Genomic DNA, 6,284 nt, shown 5'->3' with positions numbered 1-6,284 from the left:
TAAACTACGTTTCTACAAATCCCCAAAAACATAGATAATTACCTTAAAGCTAAGAAAAATTATTTCGTATGACCTGTCAAGCCAAGAAAGATTTATCCCATTCAAAGACTTGCGAACTTGTTAACACAGCTGTGTCAGGTAAAGATTGCAAAATGTTTTGGAAAACAATTAAATCTCGTCTCAAAATGTGAGAAACACAATTAGCTGCTCTAATATATCTAACTTTCTTTGTAAGTCGATTTGCGAGTCTGCAACCAGGACTACATTATTTGCGAACAGTATTATTCTAATCACCTCAATGCAGTCATTTACAGATATACCATTACTATTACTTTCATCAAGTTCTTTAACAAGGTGATTTATGAAAAAGATAAACGGAAGCCGACTGAGCACACTGTCCTGTCTGACTCCAGCGGAAGTGTTGAACGACTGATTTCTGATTTGACGTGATCGAACACAGGACAACACGTTAGAATACATACTTTCCAACACCTCTCAGAACTTACCATGGACGCCATTTTTCCACACAAGGTGCAGCAATTTCTTCCTGTTTACAAAATCAAAAGCCTTTTTGAAATCTATATAAAGAAGATGTTTTTCGGTTTTCTCAAGCACCTTTGCACAACAGCAGTCAGTTTAAAGATATTATCAACAGTAGAATAGTTATTACGGAATCATGCTTGTCCTTCATTTAACACTTTATTGATTTCAACGAATTGTCGCAGTCTGTATTCCAGAATGGATGTAAAAACTTTGCCTATTACACTTAAAGGAGAAATTCCTATATAATTGTTTGGATTGAAAGAGTCACCGCTCTTATACAATGGCACCGATAGACCAGTACTCCATGAATCCGGAAAGAGTCCGGTGTCCATGATAGTAACAAACAGAGTGTGTAGATAATGAGCTATAAATGAGGAGTGTTTAGTAAATTCTGGTGGAATCGCATCCATTCCAGCGGCTTCACCTGCTTCTAACAGTAAAATATTTTTAGTTACTTCATCTAGAGTGATCTGATCAGATAACTTGTCAGCCTCAACACAATGCCTTCAGTCTGCTGGATCATGTTGCAATCTGGTATTATCATCGTCATCATACATAGCATCTGACGTCTCTGCATTAAGCAGATTAATAAAATGTTCATACCAGCTACCTGGGCTAATTGTGTTTCTCACATTTTGAGACGAGATTTAATTGTTTTCCAAAACATTTTGCAATCTTTACCTGACACAGCTGTGTTAACAAGTTCGCAAGTCTTTGAATGGGATAAATCTTTCTTGGCTTGACAGGTCATACGAAATAATTTTTCTTAGCTTTAAGGTAATTATCTATGTTTTGGGGGATTTGTAGAAACGTAGTTTAGCGTTTCACATTCAAAATCAAACCAAGGCGGTTGTGAATCAGTCTTTGGTTTACGACTAAAATTGTTCCTCAAATTAGAGCATACAAATAAAATATCTCGCAGATCGTATCAGTGGTTCTGTTGACATCCAGTAATTCAATGAAAAATATAAAACGAGATTTCAATTTATTAAAGTCACTTTACACCTTTCCATGAAAATATTATCAATATTATTTGGAATGTTAAAGCGTGGTATGTTCAACATTGTAACATTTTTATCACCTTCTATAAATCTAATATCGTTATTAAGATCACATTCACATTAAGATCACATCAGTCACACTGGCGCCTTGTGTGTTTACAAAAGTCATTGATCCACCACAGTTACAGAGGGTTAGTAGTGCGACACCGTATTTACTTAGCTAACAATCCGACGCGGTTCTTTTTTGACAAAAGCTATCAACTTCGTACAGATACCCAAGGTTCAAAAGATCAATATAATTTCATCTTCCATAAGAAAATCATTATTTGATGCAGTCCTAGCATTAAAATCTCCCAGAAGGAATATTTCCGGTTTGAATCCAAGCCATGTGACTATAGAGGCGATATTCTCCTCAAGTGTATCGATACCATCTGAGTCACTATGACAATAGTAAGGACTCCCTTCTTGAGGGATATATAACCCAATAATCAATACAGGTTTCTTTATGAAATTCAACAGCAGAACAATGCAGTTCTCAAGTTCTGGTTCTATCCTGCTAACTAAATTTTCAAACTGTCTGAGTACATACAGTGCTACGCCAAATGAATACCGACCAACATTGGATTTTCTAGATGCTCTGGTAGCAAGACATACATAACTGTGGAAAGCATGTTCAATCTTAGTACAATCAAGTTGCATGGTTTCAACTAGGCAAAATAATTCAAACCTGTTTAAAAAATATAGAAAGTCACAATTTCCATGTTTCGACATTATTCCCTGGACATTCGAGGCGCACACGTGGAACTTCGACGAGAAGCCATCTTTACTAAGTACACGACTTGTACCAAATGTGTCTGCACTTGCGGTCGCTGGTAAGAAGTGGCCACTCAGATACAAAACTAAATTAAAGCACATGAAGCACAACATCTGGCGTTTCGGTAGACTGCCAAGCAATGTTAAATGTCGTTGAGACTGCTTCTCCCGGTGTGAAACAACCCACGTGCTTTTAGTTTGTCGTTAGAGCCGATGCACAAAATACTGCTTTGATGAATACTTTGTGAAAACATATTGGTATTCTCCATAAATATTCACCTTTCAGTGTCCATATGCCATTTAAGTTTAGCTGTACATGAGTTGGCCGGACAATGCAGAGATGTACGGTTTCACTCACAGACACGAGAGCACTCGGAAACACGCCTTACCAGCTTGCACACCACACCTTTAATTCTACACTGTGTGTTGACTAGGATTACAATGTAGTAACCTAAAGGCAGACATGCACAGAAGATTCTTAGTTGAAAACCCTTCATGCCAATGTGGCCATTCAACCGAAGATGTCTGTCACTACATCTTCGTCTGTCCAATATACCGACACACATGCAAAAATATATATTTCTTTACTCATAGCATAAGCATCATAGATATCCTTCACGGGAGAGGTGCACCTAAACAGGACTCTATACAAATTATTGACTCAGTTGCTCAACAACTTAACGATTGCCTAAATTAAAAGATTCCCTTTTAATTCATTTCTCGTCGGCACGTTTCTTACCAAGTTCCAAGTTTTACTCTTTCCTGTTACGATGATTAAATTTTAAAACAGAATACAAAGATACGTCAGCCGTCCTTTTACCAAAATATGTGTTCATTAAACACTTCAGTTGATTCCGCACATCTAATATCCACTATTGATAAAATTGATCTTCCATGATCTAGACTTCATGTGTATGTTTGTGGTGTATATTTGTCTTATTACATTGTATTATGTAATTGTACACATATTGCATATCCTGCATCACGTGGAAAGATATTGATATAAGCCTCTGACTTACTTACCAATCCACTATATTTAGACTCAATATTATAAGTACTTGCTCTATTGAATGATAAATATCGTTTAAAACACTTCCGGATTTCAATTGTCAATAAAACGTCTCAGAAAAGAAACTGGACATCCGCCCTATTGATGAAACTGTTTGTGAACTCCGATTGCGTACATACTTCCTCGATATAGGGCTAGCAATGCAGTCGTCGAAATCACCATAACGTCGAATGCTTGCCTGAGGATAGAATATGTATGAGATAATAGTTGTCCGCCATCTAGTAATAGACTCTGGATAATAGTACTAATACTAACGAGCTGTTAATTTAATCTTGTTACATGTCATGAGTGATGCATTATTTAAAGCAAACGCTGCCGTCACACACAACAAACAAGTCAAGGTTAAACCTTTACTGTTACGAATAACATGACATTTCCCGAAAAGGTTGTTATTATTTTTCATTATTATGCTAATATTTGTCTTGGGTCTATAGTCAGCTCTGCTGCTCAACACGTTTTGTCTTCCCCTCGATCTTTGGATGGCAGACTCAGATAAAGGTTTCAAGGCATGGTAACTATTATCAGTTCAGTCATTATGAACTGACTGACCCATAACGTTGAGTCAATATTCACAATCAAATGGAGAACGAACGAAACCTGAGGTGACTGAACACCGTTATAGGGAGAAGACGGAAATAAAAAATTAGTGATGTTGATTTTTTATTTGTGGGTTTGAGAGTGCAGCCTAGTATTTAGTAGTTTCTATTTCAGACAGGACCCGACAAGCCGACATCACCCGAATCCAAGGACAGGTTTTTAAAAGTACGTTTCATCCGAACATGCGATCATACTGTAAAGCACATGTAAAAAGGCTGTCATCCATTATCTCAAAGGCTACATGCTGAAAACTGTCCAGTACATTTTTATAGCATGTACACACATGTTGTCGTGTAGACGTTTTGCTTTGAATGTTGGTTGTTGATTACAAGAGTATTTTTTTACATACGACGATGTGGGTTTAGCTGTGATAAAGTACTTCTCTGACGACATTTTCTCCGTACATTAAAAGTCTATTATATATGTACAAGCCTGTTGACTGAATGTGATTATATGCAGCTTATTGACTGATAAGGGCACCTGGACCAGTGATGGATTCCATTATCCCGTTGCTTATGGTGACTTTAGCAGCCACTGGTATGTTGTCAATAAACATTCATGAACGTTGTACAGTGCAGATAATAAATGACCACGATTGAAATACGACATTGTACGAACACTATTTATGACCGATTTAACAGAAGTTAATTTCGAATTTACTTCTTACAAATGCTGCCAAGATGACTTCCTTAAATCAACATTTATTTTTTGAAACATAATCCTGATACAGTGAAAGTGCAGAGGGAGATGGATATTTCCTTTAACCGATATATGCCTCTTTACTTTCAGTGACACCAAAAGTTGAAACTGAGGGAAGGCTATTGTGTCCTCAAATCGGTCTTCTTGGGTCGCCAACAAACCTGACCTGCATTGACGCTAATGGACGCCACTTCTTCTCTACACCCAGAGGGACATCGGCAGCAGCATGTGAAACATCAACTGGGAAATGTATACCCACTGGCAACTTTACAGCCTCTGTCATTAATACCACCTCCATTGTTCTCACCATATCTGCCTTATTGAAATCACACGCTGGCATCTGGAAGTGTGGCAGTGATGGAGATGTGTCTGATGCACCAAGCTGTCAGATGACCGTGGCAAGTAAGTAGACATGAATGTGTCTTGATTTTCTACCAAGCAAACGACTCGTTGTACAACCTCCATAAGCTGTATTCATATTACCGAATCCTGCCTGACGAACACAACAGTGGCATTTTATTTAATGTTATGGAGAAAGAGTGTTTGTGAGAAAAATATCTCTTTCGTGGTCTAGATGAAAGATTACTTGCCTGCAGAGTGGAAGACAAACTAAAAATTGTCAAGCTGCAACAGGGAGTCAGTAACACCTTTAAACGACACCTTGTTTGATCAGCGTTACAAAACCGCCATTAGTCCAGGAAAAATTTATATTCTTATATTCGATGAATAAACTCTTTTTGCTTCACATCACCATTCCAAATTTGAAGATGAAATGTATGTAATCACACGCTCAGTGATAATAAGAAAGGAAATTATCTCTGCAATTGTCTCGTGGCTAGGGGGCCAGATTACTAGTTCAATCGACAGCTGTGTTACGCTTCAGTATACTGGTATGCTAAATTGTGTGTATAAGCTGCATAAAACCGTCTCTAGAGAAGAATTAGTACAGTCAGTGTGTAATATTGGACACTTTCTAAACAGACTGAAATTTTCAGTCAATTTATAATTTGTCCGGGAAAAGGAGTTAGGCTATTCGACAGACTGACTAAAAGTCAGTTATAATGTGTATTATTACTTGGCATCCGTATTTCCTCTTTTTTCAAAAACAGTGTGTGGAAAGGTTCTTACATTGTATCTGCCATGTGGGAACTTGGACAAGTGATGGATGTAAACTGGAATGTCTACTTAGACCGGTTTAGATTGCAAAGTAATAACTTCAGAAGTGAGAGAACACAAGAGAATAAAACCAATCTATTCCAGTCACACAACCTCAGAGATTATCAGACAATTTATAAACTGAAACGGTACATTTACAAATTGAATGGTTCTACACACTGACTGTTCCACATACATGTTGCTATATAAATGCAATACTCCCGATCAATAAGTTGGACATAGTTCCCCATCGTTCAAACTTTGAACGTGTAAACTGAGGAAATAAATGCGGAGGAAAACAAGCATATTCCTTGATGTGTTTTAGATTTGCCAACATGCACCATAACAGGAAGGCGGTATAATGACAGTGACTTCCCCGTGGACGAGGAAGTGACTTTGAATGTGAA

Source organism: Haliotis asinina, chromosome 1 (assembly GCF_037392515.1).
Source record: "Haliotis asinina isolate JCU_RB_2024 chromosome 1, JCU_Hal_asi_v2, whole genome shotgun sequence".
NCBI classification, from domain to species: Eukaryota; Metazoa; Mollusca; class Gastropoda; order Lepetellida; family Haliotidae; genus Haliotis; species Haliotis asinina.
This window is presented reverse-complemented; position numbering follows the sequence as displayed.